The sequence below is a fragment of the Aquarana catesbeiana genome, linkage group LG06 (genome assembly GCF_042186555.1).
Source record: "Aquarana catesbeiana isolate 2022-GZ linkage group LG06, ASM4218655v1, whole genome shotgun sequence".
NCBI lineage: Eukaryota > Metazoa > Chordata > Amphibia > Anura > Ranidae > Aquarana > Aquarana catesbeiana.
The window spans coordinates 402,359,553-402,373,770 of record NC_133329.1 but is presented as its reverse complement, the minus strand read 5'-3'; positions in this window follow the sequence as shown (position 1 = coordinate 402,373,770).

Sequence of the window (14,218 nt, the reverse complement as noted above, 5' to 3'; positions counted from 1 at the left end):
TAAGGATGGCAGTAGATAATGGCCGACCAGCCCTCTCACCAGACCCGGCGATACAGCAACATCAGTTCCTTTGATCAGGAGTCAGCTCACTCTGGGTTGCCCGTGGCGACTCCGCTGGGTAGTGCTCAGATCTGTATTCTGGCAATGACTCCATTCCTTTCTCCACCAGGGATGGCGCTAGGCTGTGCGACTTTCCCGCTGGTGGTGCAGGGCAGCGGGGTTCTCTTTCTGATGGCGTCCCCTCAGCACTGTCCTCTCCCTGGAGTCCTGGATGTACTTCCCCGAAAGTTTTCCCAGGCTCCTGGCTCTCTCTCTCTCTCTCTCTCCCCCCCACTCTCTTATTCAGCTGAGCATGCTGTGTGGGTTGCGGTTTCCGGGTCACAATGGGGTCACCAGTCCTCGGGACTACATGTCCCACAATCCTCTTCTCTGCTCCCTTTTTATTGAATTTCTTTCCTGGCCAATATGAAGGAGGGAGAAGAAACATAGCGGGCAGCTGACCTGGCAAGCGGCGCTCACTAGTACAGCAGTGTGAGGAGGAGAGGGAGAGGGGGTCTAAGAGCCAGCGGCTGCTCTCTCTCCGCTCAGACATGGGCACTCCAATCTCTTCCCGTTGATAACAGGGACAGTGGTGGCATCGGAATTGTGTACACACGATCGGAATTTACGCAAATGGATTTTGTTGTCGGAAAATTTGAGAACCGGACCTCAAATTCTGTGCGACGGAAATTCCGATGGAAACTGCCTGATGGAGCCTACACAAGGTCGGAATTTTGCGACAACAAGCTCCTATCGAACATTTTACATCGGGAAGTCCAACCGTGTGTACAGGGCATTCCTCTGTTTTTCATAAGATTTTTATAGATATATATATATATATATATATATATGCTTTATTTTTATGAATCCATTAGGTCTATATTATTGTATTTAGTTATCTAGTAGTTTAATTTAGCGCTGCACTATCTGTTTGAAAAATTGTTATCTGGGATTTGTATATTGATCTTAAGTGTCACAGCTGCTGTAGGTGTTAGGATTTTTTCTTTGCGCCGATTGATTCTCCTACATATATATAAATATATAGATATATCTATATAGATATAGATATAGATATATCTATATCTATTGTGACAGCAGGCAGGTAAAAACACCTGGTTGCATCCAGGATGGAAAATATGTATGCCCTAGATTCAGGCTTTATGCTGACTTATACCACTAGGGGGAGTGCTGGGAGTCCTGCAGGGGAAGAGTTAATGAGCCCAGCTGAAGTAAGTGGGCTCATTAAGACCTATAGAAAACACCCCAGCAGGCTTAGGGAGATGCTCCATCCTGGAACCAGTTCTGTGATTGTGTAGACTGGGGAGTGTGGTATCTGAGCTTTGCGGTGAGTTAACGCCTGTGTGGCAAAACTTCTCAAAGAGAGATAGGGTCTGGGGCAGCACAAGGCTGCACCCAGTTGTTAGTTAGGGACACTACGTGTGTAGTAAGCGGTCAAGCTGACCAGGATTTCTTTTCATGTTTCTTTTGTTTTTCTGTTATTTTTTCAATGCATCTAGTCTGAATAAACCGCACCTTTGTTTTTGTTTCACCTACCAAGCTGTCTGCTGTGCCTGATTTTGTGTGGTGAACCCATCCAGGGGGTCACACACACCCGCTGCCGAGCTAACCCCTCACAGTTGGTGGAGAATGCGGGCAGTTTTTTTTTTTTTTAAGGCCAGCATGGAGGAGATACTGAGACAGCTGGCTCTAGCAAATGCAAATCAGCAGCGGACAAATGCAACTTTGCAGCAGAGTCTGGAAGCTCAGCAGAAAGCTCAACTGCAGAGTCTGGACGCTCAGCAACAAGCCCAGCAGCAATCTGAGGCCCGCTTCATAGAGCTGTTACAAAAGCAAGAGCAGAGACTCCAACAACAAATCGAGACATTAATGCAGCAACGGCCGCAGACCAGTGAGGCAAGTGGTTCCACTAATACTGCATCCTTTGGTGTGAGCCGTTTACTGACAAAAATGACTGGAGAGGATGATCCGGAGGTGTTTTTGACCACATTTGAAAGGACTGCTGAAAGGGAAAAGTGGCCTAAGGAGCAGTGGGCTGGACTTGTGGCCCCTCTGTTAACAGGGGAATCGCAGAAAGCCTATTATGACCTAGAGCCGGACCAAGCAAAAGACTATGTGGTGCTAAAAACAGAAATATTGGCACGGCTGGGTGTCACCCTGGCCGTCCGGGCTCAGCGTGTACATAACTGGACTTTCCGGCTTGGAAAACCCCCCAGGTCTCAAATGTATGATCTCATTCACCTGAGCAGGAGGTGGCTGCAGCCAGAGACTTTGACCGCACCAAACATTGTGGAACGTGTTGTTATGGATCGTTTTCTGAGAGCTCTTCCTACTTCCATCCAAAAGTGGGTAAGCCATGGAGACCCAGAAACTGCAGATAAGCTTGTGGATCTGGTTGAGAGGTACTTGGCTACAGAGAACCTGACCACCTCTTCCAGGGACTCACGGACTTTCCACCCTAAGACCAGACCATCCCCAGTGGCGGGTAAGATGACTCCAAGGGGTGAGGGTGGAGAGAGTGAGAAGGTGGGGGTTCAACCTAATGTCTGGCGGGAGCAGCCCGGGAAGCCCAGGCCGCAAGAGGCAGCGAAAAAGATTATTTGCTACCGCTGCCGGCAAGAGGGACATATTTCAGCTAATTGCCCAGTTGTGGATGAACCTATGCAATGTGACTTTATAAGGGACAGACGTCAGTCGATGTTTGCGACAGTCGCTTGTACTGCCATTCGGGGACCTGAGAAACATTTATGTAAAATGTGTATTAATGGTAGAAATGTGGATGTGTTGCTGGATTCAGGTAGCCTGGTGACATTGATAAAGGCTGAATTAGTTACTACAGTGGTCTCTGGGAATAACAAGGTGGCTGTTATTTGTGTGCATGGGGACACCCGAGAGTATCCTGTAACTTCAGTGTTTTTTGAGACCCACAAAGGTAACCTCTCTCATCAGGTGGGGTTAGTGTCTCACTTACCACATGATGCCATTGTGGGAAGGGATTTTCCAATGTTCTGGGAACTCTGGGATTGTCCTGAGCCCCCCACTGGTGCCCCTATAGACCAGAAAGATGATGACCAGAATTCCTCTGAGAGTGGTGAGGACTCTCCAGAATTTCCCTTGTCGGTATTGGCAGGGGAAACTCGAGAAAATGGGGAGGAGCCAACATCCTCAGATGAAAACATGCCGTCTGTGGAATTTTCAGATCTTGAGGTTCACAGGGAAAATTTTGCCACAGAACAGTTAAAAGACCCCACCCTAATAAAGGCACGGGAGAATGTGGTGAAAATAGATGGCGAGTTAGTGAACCCAGAAAAAACTTGCACTTACCCGTACTTCACTGTGGAAAGGGACCTACTGTATCGAGTGGCTCAAAGGGCAGAAGAAACCGTTGAGCAACTTGTGGTGCCCAAACCTTACCGGAAGTTGGTGTTGGAATTGGCCCATGGGCACATTCTTGGAGGTCATCTGGGGACAGAGAAAACCAGAGAGAGAGTATTGCAGAGATTCTATTGGCCTGGGGTCATGAAGGAAACAGAAAATTATTGTTCCTCCTGCCCTGTGTGTCAGAAATCGGCACCTATGCCACATTTCCGTAACCCGCTGGTACCTCTTCCTATCATTGAGATCCCCTTTGAGAGGATCGCAATGGATTTGGTAGGTCCGATAATGAAGTCCGCTAGGGGGCATCAGTACATTTTGGTTATAATGGACTATGCCACCCGTTATCCGGAAGCGATTCCTCTTCGAAATACCTCGGCCAAAACCATAGCCAAAGAACTATCACTTGTTTTTAGCCGTGTGGGTATTTGTAAGGAACTGCTTACGGACCAAGGTACACCTTTTATGTCCCGAGTTATGAAAGAACTATGCAAGTTGTTCAAAGTGACACAATTACGTACGTCTGTGTATCACCCCCAAACAGATGGGTTGGTTGAAAGATTCAACAAAACCCTAAAACAAATGTTAAAGAAGGTGGTGGATAGAGATGGAAAGAATTGGGACTGTCTAATACCCTATTTGATGTTTGCCATTAGGGAGGTACCCCAATCCTCTACGGGTTTCTCACCCTTCGAGTTACTCTATGGGAGACACCCAAGAGGACTGCTGGATATCGCCAAGGAAACTTGGGAAAATGAGAGTTCTCCCCACAGGAGTGTGATTGAGCATGTCGCCCTGATGCAAGATAGAATTGCACAGGTAATGCCAATCGTAAAGGAACATTTGGCCCAATCGCAGTTAGCACAGCAGAGAGTGTACAACCGTGGGGCCAAGACCCGTACTTTTTCCCCAGGGGATAAGGTATTGGTGCTAGTCCCTACGGTTGAAAGCAAATTCATGGCCAAATGGCAAGGTCCATACGAAGTTCTCGAAAAAGTGAGTGAGGTGAACTATAGGGTTAGACAGCCAGGAAGGCGAAAGCCGGAACAGGTATATCACGTCAATCTGCTGAAAGCCTGGAGGGATAGGGAATCCCTAGTCGCAGAGACTTTGTCACCGGTCCAGTCTGATTGCTTTGTTCCTGAGGTTGGAATCGCAGTCTCCTTATCGAAACCCCAAAAACAGGAGGTTAAAGAGTTTGTACTTCGCAACAAAGAGATTTTCTCTGAGCTACCGGGAGAAACCTCTGGCGTAGAGCATGATATTATTACCCCGCCAGGAGAAAGGGTAAAACTAAAACCTTATAGAATACCAGAAGCCCGACGGGAGGCAATACGTGGGGAGGTTCAAAGGATGCTGGAATTGGGTGTGATAGAGGAGTCCCAGAGTGACTGGTCCAGTCCTATCGTACTAGTGCCCAAACCAGATGGGAGCTGGCGGTTTTGTAACGATTTTCGACAATTGAATAAAGTTACAAAATTTGACACCTACCCCATGCCGCGTATAGATGAGTTGATCGACCGGCTGGGAACAGCCCGATACATGACAACTCTCGATCTCACCAAAGGGTATTGGCAAATTCCCCTGGCCGAGTCGGCCAAGGAGAAAACGGCGTTTGTAACCCCAGATGGGGCGTTCCAATACAAGAGAATGCCGTTTGGGTTACAGAATGCACCTGCAACATTCCAGCGGAAAATGGACAAAATTCTGAGGCCCCATCAGAAGTATGCTGCAGCTTACCTGGATGATGTGATTATCCATAGCACAGATTGGGTCTCACATCTGCCAAAAGTGCAAGCAGTCTTAGACTCCATACGGGAAGCTGGGTTTACAGCCAATCCAAAGAAGTGCACCATTGGACAGGAGGAGGCCAAATATCTGGGGTACACTATTGGGAGGGGAGTGATAAAGCCTCAAGTCAATAAAGTTGAGGCCATACAGAGTTGGCCACGTCCCAACAGCAAGAAACAGGTACGAGCCTTTCTGGGAATCGCTGGCTATTATCGGCGATTCATCCCCCATTTTGCTTCTCAGGCTGTGCCCCTCACCAACCTGACAAAAGGGAAAGAGTCTGTCATGGTCAAATGGTCCCCAGAGGCTGAAGCAGCATTCCAGTCATTAAAAACCGCCTTATGTAGCCAGCCAGTGTTGTACTCCCCAGACTTCTCTAAGGACTTTGTTGTACAAACTGATGCATCAGACGTTGGGTTGGGAGCAGTGTTGTCCCAGGTCTGGAACGGGGAAGAGCACCCAGTCATTTACCTCAGCAGGAAATTGAAGTCCCATGAGGTAAATTACGCCACAATTGAGAAGGAGTGTTTAGCTGTGAAGTGGGCTCTAGATTCCCTTCGGTACTATCTATTAGGTAGGCACTTTGACCTGGTAACTGATCACGCTCCTTTAAAGTGGATGGCTCAAAACAAGGAGACCAATAGAAGGATAAATAGGTGGTTCCTGGCCCTACAGGAATTCAACTTTACAGTAAAGCATCGCCCTGGCGTTAAAATGGGGAATGTGGATGCTTTGTCTCGAGTACATGCGTGCCTGACTGCGTGTGTTCCAACCCCAAGGTTGAAACAAGAGGGGGGGGTATGTGACAGCAGGCAGGTAAAAACACCTGGTTGCATCCAGGATGGAAAATATGTATGCCCTAGATTCAGGCTTTATGCTGACTTATACCACTAGGGGGAGTGCTGGGAGTCCTGCAGGGGAAGAGTTAATGAGCCCAGCTGAAGTAAGTGGGCTCATTAAGACCTATAGAAAACACCCCAGCAGGCTTAGGGAGATGCTCCATCCTGGAACCAGTTCTGTGATTGTGTAGACTGGGGAGTGTGGTATCTGAGCTTTGCGGTGAGTTAACGCCTGTGTGGCAAAACTTCTCAAAGAGAGATAGGGTCTGGGGCAGCACAAGGCTGCACCCAGTTGTTAGTTAGGGACACTACGTGTGTAGTAAGCGGTCAAGCTGACCAGGATTTCTTTTCATGTTTCTTTTGTTTTTCTGTTATTTTTTCAATGCATCTAGTCTGAATAAACCGCACCTTTGTTTTTGTTTCACCTACCAAGCTGTCTGCTGTGCCTGATTTTGTGTGGTGAACCCATCCAGGGGGTCACACACACCCGCTGCCGAGCTAACCCCTCACACTATATATATGAGATCTATCATCTATCTATCTATCTATCTATCTATCTATCTATCTATCTATCTATCTATCTATCTATCTATCTATCTATCTATCTATCTATCTATCTATCGTCAGCCACCAATTATGCAAGTTCTCCCACTTAAAAAGATGAGAGAGGCCTGTAATTGTCATCATAAGTATACCTCAACTATGAGAGACAAAATGTGGAAACAAATTCAGACAATTACATTGTCTAATTTTTGAAAGAATTTATTTGCAAATTATGGTGGAAAATAAGTATTTGGTCAATATCAAAAGTTCATCTCAATACTTTGTTATATATCCTTTGTTGACAATGAGGTTAAACATTTTCTGTAAGTCTTCACAAGGTTGTCACACACTGTTGCTGGTATGTTGGCCCACTCCTTCATGCAGATCTCCTCTAGAACAGTGATGTTTTGGGGCTGTCGCTGGGCAACACGGACTTTCAACTCCCTCCAAAGGTTTTCTATGGGGTTGAGATCTGGAGACTGGCTAGGCCTCTCCAGGACCTTGAAATGCTTCTTGCCACCCCCATGCTTCACAGTAGGTATGGTGTTTTTTGGTTGCAACTCAGCTTTCCCTCTCCTCCAAACACGACGAGTTGTGTTTCTACCAAACAGTTCCACTTTTGGTTTGATCTGACCATATGACATTCTCCCAATCCTCTTCTGGATCATCCAAATGCTCTCTAGCAAACCTCAGATGGACATGTACTGGCTTAAGCAGGGGGACACATATGGCACTGCAGTATCTGAGTCCCTGGTGGCGTAGTGTGTTACTGATGGCAGCCTTTGTTACGTTGGTCCCAGCTCTCTGCAGGTCATTCACTAGGTCCCCCTGTGTGGTTGTGGGATTTTTGCTCACCATTCTTGTGATCATTTTGACCCCACGGGGTGAAATCTTGTGTGGAGCCCCAGATCAAGGGAGATTATCAGTGGTCTTGTATGTCTTCCATTTTCTAATTATTGCTCCCACAGTTGATTTCTTCACACCAAGCTGCTTGACTATTGCAGATTCAGTCTTCCCAGCCTGGTGCAGGTCTACAATTTTGTTTCTGGTGTCCTTCGACAGCTCTTTGGTCTTCACCATAGTGGAGTTTGGAGTGTGACTGTCTGAGGTTGTGGACAGGTGTCTTTTTTACTGATAACAAGTTCAAACAGGTGCCATTAATACAGGTAATGAGTGGAGGACAGAGGAGCCTCTTAAAGAAGAAGATACAGGTCTGTGAGAGACAGAAATCTTGCTTGTTTGTAGGTGACCAAATACTTATTTTCCACCATAATTTGCAAATAAATTCTTTAAAAAATCAGACAATGTGATTGTCTGGATTTGTTTCCACATTTTGTCTCTCATAGTTGAGGTATACCTATGATGACAATTACAGGCCTCTCTCATCTTTTTAAGTGGGAGAACTTGCACAATTGGTGGCTGACTAAATACTTTTTTGCCCCACTGTAGATAGAGATATATAGATAGATATATATCTATCTATATATCTCTATATATACCTGTATATATACCGTATATAATGTTTAGGGGTTCTAAGTAATTTTCTATAAAAAAATACTGATTTAAACTTGTAAACAAAAAGTGCCAGATGACGGCTTCTTTGTTTTGTAAATGTACCCGTGGTCACAGGAGCTTTTGCGCCACCTAAGGACTGGCCGAATCTTGGCAAAATTTCCGTTGGGAATATAAAGTTTGCAGGTTCATTACGACGACTTTGGCGGAGGATGAATAAAGGTAATGATGAGTTGATGGACTGGATAAGAGCAGCCAGACAAGTTTAACATTTAATATTCTGTATCGATTTCAAAGAGGAAGAAAGTGGAAATAGTCAATATTAACATCCAAGTAACATCAAAATCATTAGCGGGCTGACAAGCAGTTGACTATATCAAGCCAACTGATTAATTTTTCAGTCACCGTACAGCTGCAGGATAACAGCCTGGAAATTTCATGTCAGCATTTTTTTTTTTTAACAATTTGTAACAAAGGGGATTTTTATTTCATTCTCAGTTTTTTCAAAGTGATTAAATGGCTCCTGATGAATTACACGGCACAGTATTTTAAAAATATAATGCAATATAATAATAATATTTCTGTATTTATATGTAACAGTATCTGGTACACAAGCTTATATAGTTCATAAAAATATAAATGCACCAAACAAATGTCCACATTTTTGAACAATAAAATTGGTTCACAGCAGAAAAAAAGAAGTTTATTTTTGGGGCCAAACAGACCGCCCCTTCATATACAGTGGGGACTTTCATTATTTGAACCCCTGCCGATTTTGTAAGTTTGCCCACTTACAAAGAAAAGAAAAATCTATAATTTTTATCATAGGTGTATTTGAAATTTTAAGTATTTGATCCCCAAGCAAAACACGACTTAGTACTTGGTGGAGAAACCCTTGTAGATAAACACAGAGATAAGACGTTTCTTGTAGTTGGTGACCAGGTTTGCACACATCTCAGGAGGGATTTTGGTCCACTCTTCTTTACAGATCTTCTCAAAATCCTTGAGGGTTCTTGGCTGCCACTCGGCAACTCGAAGTTTCAGCTCCCTGAAAGTAGAACAGCAGCAGGATCTGGAACCAGAAGGAATGTCAGCCAATCAAGTCTTAAACAGGAACACAGGAGAGCGTCTCTAGAGATTTGAATGTTTATATACCTTTCTGTCTTTCTTTTGAAAACCTCAATAAAAAACATTGAACAGAAAAGATCATGTTGTATGCAGACAACATGCTACTTTCCATGGAAAACACCCCCCCCCCCCTTTGCAGGCTGTAATGGACATAATCACTGAATTTGGCACTTATTCAGCCTTGACTTTTAACTGGACCAAGTCAGCCCTGTTGCTGCTGAATGGAGCTCTTGACCCCCAGTTATCTTCTTTCTGCCCAGTGCCTATAGTGGCTCAGTTTGGGGATCATAGTCTTGGCTAAGATTGTGGACTATTGTGATTTGAACTTATTTCCCCTGCAGTCACGGTTCAGGGAAAAGGTGAAATTGTGGTCTAAACTACTGCTGTCAGTGGTGGGTAGAGCTATTTTAGCAGAAATGATCTTAATGCACCAGCTCCACAATACACCTGTAATTATACCCCTTAAAATATGTTGAGTGGTAAATTCCATATTTTGCTCGCTACTAAGGAAATCGGGCCCTGCTAGAGTCAGGCTGGAAAAACTCCAGAGGTCCAAGGATAATGGGGGCTTAGCTTTCCCGAACCCCTGGCTGTACTACCTGGCAGCCCAGCTGCAGCAGCTGCTGAATGGCATGAATGGTTTATTGGCCAAGGCGGAAACATACACTGATTCCACATTAGCTGTGGCGTTACACTGTGTAGAGGCTCAGGCTCTCCCCGAAGCCCTTGAGGCCCAGCTCTTCTTAAAGTCCAACAAAAGGTACCCCACGTATAGGTTACTACATAAGAGTTGGTTCAAAGCAAAACAACTACAAAGAAAGTCAGGGAGTGGCGTGGATTCCGCATGGCGCTGATCAAACATGCCTAAAAAGAGCCCTGTCCAGACACCGGCCCTAGCATCTCTAGCATTGCCTTCTAAAGACTCTGGTTCTCGCACAGAGCTTGGCAAGAGGTCAGGGAAAGGTTTGGCTGCTAATCTAGCTTCCTCGGGCACAATTAAACGATTTCTCGCCGCGGAGAGAAACAGCCCAAACACACGGAGCGTGCAGGTCAGAGCCTCGAGTTCGCTTTGATCTCCCTCCACACACGCTGCTTCACTCCAGGAAAGCACCCCTGCCTCCTCCTGCCGCTCGGAGCTAATGGATGACCCTGGCTTCCCTGCTGGCTCAAAAATGTCCTCCCTGGTAAGCAGTCTCAAGAGAGAACTGGCAGGGATGTTTCATAGCCTTGAAAAGTCCAAAAAGAAAAAAATCACAGCAGTTAGATCAAATATGTCCCACCTGCTAGCCCGAGTCGAGGACACAAAGAAATGCCAAGACTCACACGAGGTAGCCATTAAAGAACTACAGGACACAATCACTCAACTGACATTCGCCCATCGCTCCACTCTTTTTAAACTTGAGGACTTAGAAAACTGAAATAGCAGAAATAATCTGCGAATTCGGGGATTGCCAGAGGCAACCAAAGAGGCAATGATCCAGGGTATCCATATGATTCTGGGTAAACCTGTTACTGACCCCCTGCGATTTGACTGTGTTCACCTTGCTCTGCGAATACGCAACCTCTCTGCTGAACAGCCGAGAGATGTTATCTGTCACCTTGATTATTTTGAAAACAAGAACGCCATCATGATTAAGCTGAGTGGCACCCTGAACGTTGATTTTGACGGTGCTGTCTACAGTGCTTTGAAAAAGTATCCATATCCCTTGAAATGTTCCACATTTTGTCATACATAGGCAGAGCTCTGTTCTGTTTCTCTCCTGGCAGATCAGTGGGTGCCAGCGGATATTCATTGGCCGGCACCCACTGATCGGCTTGTGCTGTGTCGGAAAGTATGTGGGGCAGTCGGCAAGAGGTTAATATATCAAGCAGATGCTTAGTCAGTATACAAGCCAAAGGTCAGTAACAAGTGGTTGCAGGTTGGGATCAAGCAGAAGCATAGTCAAGGAACAAGCCAAAGATCAATAACAAGTGGTACCGAAGATATACAGTGCCATGAAAAAGTATTCATACCCCTTGACATTTTAATGTTACAACCAAAAACATAAATGTATTTTATTGGAATTTTATGTGATAGACCAACACAAAGTGGCACATAATTGTGAAGTGGAAGGTTTCCCCCATTTTTTTATACAAATAAATATGTGAAAAGTGTGGCGTGCATTTGTATTCATCCCCCCTGAGTCAATACTTTGGCCGCAATTACAGCTGCAAGTCTTTTTGGGGATGTCTCTACCAGCTTTGCACATCCAGAGAGTGAAATTTGTGCCCATTTTTCTTTGTAAAATAGATCAAGCTCTGTCAGATTGGATAGAGAGCGTCTGTAAACAGCAATTTTCAAGTCTTGCCACAGATTCTCAATTGGATTTAGGTCTGAACTGTGACTGGGCCATTCTAACACATGAATATGTTTTGATCTAAACCATTCCATTGTAGCTCTGGCTGTATTTTTAGGGTTGTTGTTCTGCTGGAAGGTGAACCTCTGCTCCATTCTCAAGTCTTTTGCAGACTCTTTTGCAGTTTTCTTCTAAGATTGCGTGTATTTGGCTCCATCCATCTCGCCATCAACTCTGTCCAGCTTCCCTGTCCCTGCTGAAGAAAAGAATCCTCACAACATGATGTGCCGCCAACATATTTTACAGTGGGGGTGGGGTGTTCTGGGTGATGTGCAATGTTAATTTTCTGCCACACATAGCGTTTTCCTTTTAGGTCAAATAGTTAAATTTTGGTCTCATCTGACCAGAGCACCTTCTTCCACATGTTTGCTGTGTCTCTCACATGGCTTCTAGCAAACTGCAAATGGGACTTCTTATGGCTTTACTTCAATAATGACTTTCTTCTTGCCACTCTTCCATAAAGGGCAGGTTTGTGGAGAACACGACTAAAAGTTGTCCTGTGAACAGATTCTCTCACCTGAGCTGTGGATCTCTGAAGCTCCTCCAGAGTTACCATGGGCCTCTTGGGTGCTTCTCTGACTAATGCTCTTCTTGGCCAGCCTGTCAGTTTAGGTGGACAGCCATGTCTATGTAGGTTTGCAGTTGTACCATACTCTTTCAGTTTTCAGATAATGGATTGAACAGCGCTCCGTGAAATGTTCAAAGCTTGGGATATTTTTTTTATAATCTAACCCTGCTTTAAACTTCTCCACAACTTTATCCCTGACCTGTCTGGTGTGTTCCTTTGCCTTCATGGAGCTGTTTGTTACTAAGGTTCTCTAACAAACCTCCTGAGGGCTTCACAGAACAGCTGTATTTATACTGAGATTAAAGTACACACAGGTGGACTTTATTTACTAATTAGGTGACTTCTGAAGGCAATTGGTTCCACTAGATTTTAGTCAGGGGTATTAGAGTAAAAGGGGTTGAATACAAATGCACGCCACGCTTTTCACATATTTATTTGTGAAAAATTTTGAAAAACATTTATCATTTTCCTTCCACTTCACAATTATGTGCCACTTTGTCTTGGTCTATCACATAAAATCCCAATAAAATACATTTACGTTTTTGGTTGTAACATGACAAAATGTGGAAAATTGCAAGGGGTATAAATACTTTTTCAAGGCACTGTATTTCTTCACTACCACTTGTTATTGATCTTTGGCTTGTTCCTCGAATATGCTTCTGCTTGATCCCAACCTGCAACCACTTGTTACTGACCTTCGGCTTGTTTACTGACTATGCATCTGCTTGATTCATTAACCGCTTGCCGACCAACCCACGTGCTTTCTGACACAGCACAAGCCGACACAGCCGATCAGCGGGTGCCTGCCAACGAAAAATCTGCTGGCACCCGCTGATCGGCGAGGAGAGACACAGAACCGAGCTCTGCCTATGTAAACATGGCAGAGCCCTGTTCTGTCAGCAGGGATGTGATGAATTTTCTTTACTTGCAATGCAATTGTCAGTTAAAATACCTCAGTGCCATGTCGCAAAAAAATGGCACTGGTCATGAAGGGGGTATATCTTCCAGAGGTCAAGTGGCTATATTAAAAATATTATTTTCCATGTTTGCAAAGTGCATTACAAGCCATTCCTATTAGTCCCCACCCTAGAGGAGCTTGCAACTCATTAAAGTTTATCTAAAGCCATTCAAAAAAAATGGAACAGGAAACAGTTGAAACTCTTGTAATTATTTAGAAAATCTGTATTCCATTTGAGAGATTTTCCTTCCCTTCATGTCTCTGGATACAACAGGAAATGAGAACAAATTTATCCAAAGTGAAGAAGATCTCTTCTTAGACATCTGTGACCAGAAGAAGTATTCCCATTGTTCTGGTATTTTAACGCCGTACAATGAAATGTGCTTCCTGTCCTGTGCATAATATTTTTGCATAAGCCCGATCATGACTGGTTACCTTTAAACTTAAATAATTGTATTTTATTTAAAATAGGTAAAAGTAATTAATGCTAAATAATAAAATAATAATGACTGTCCACTCTCTAAATTCACCCTTCATTTTCCTATTGTAATTACTTCTGTGGGGATGATAAAGGAAGAAGGAATAAAGTACAGTAAACTGTGTACAATTTCTGGCAAGGCTGGCGGATGCAAGAGTGTTTTAGGAGTATTTCAGCAACCCTCTTCAATAATTTACAAATCAATTAAAATGTCATTATCGTTGTCCTTTCACCACTTAGCCCGTCTGATATTTAAAGGTCATTTGGCAACTATTTCAAAGGCGAGTTCTCATAGACATACGGAAGGAGCAAATCCATCCTCTACTGTTACATGGTGTCAGTGCAATTTATACCCGGGATCTCTTCTACTCATCAATAACAACGCTTTGGTGATAGATTTTAATGGTTTGGTGTCTATTTTAATGGGGTATGATAACATTATTCATTTAAGGGGTGAAAGTATCCATGCAATCCAAGGGAGTAGAACTAGGTGATTCAAAGACGGAGAAGCATCTAGGTCTACTTATTACTTAAAGTGTATCTAAACCAGTGGCAGCCCATCCATAGGGGGGA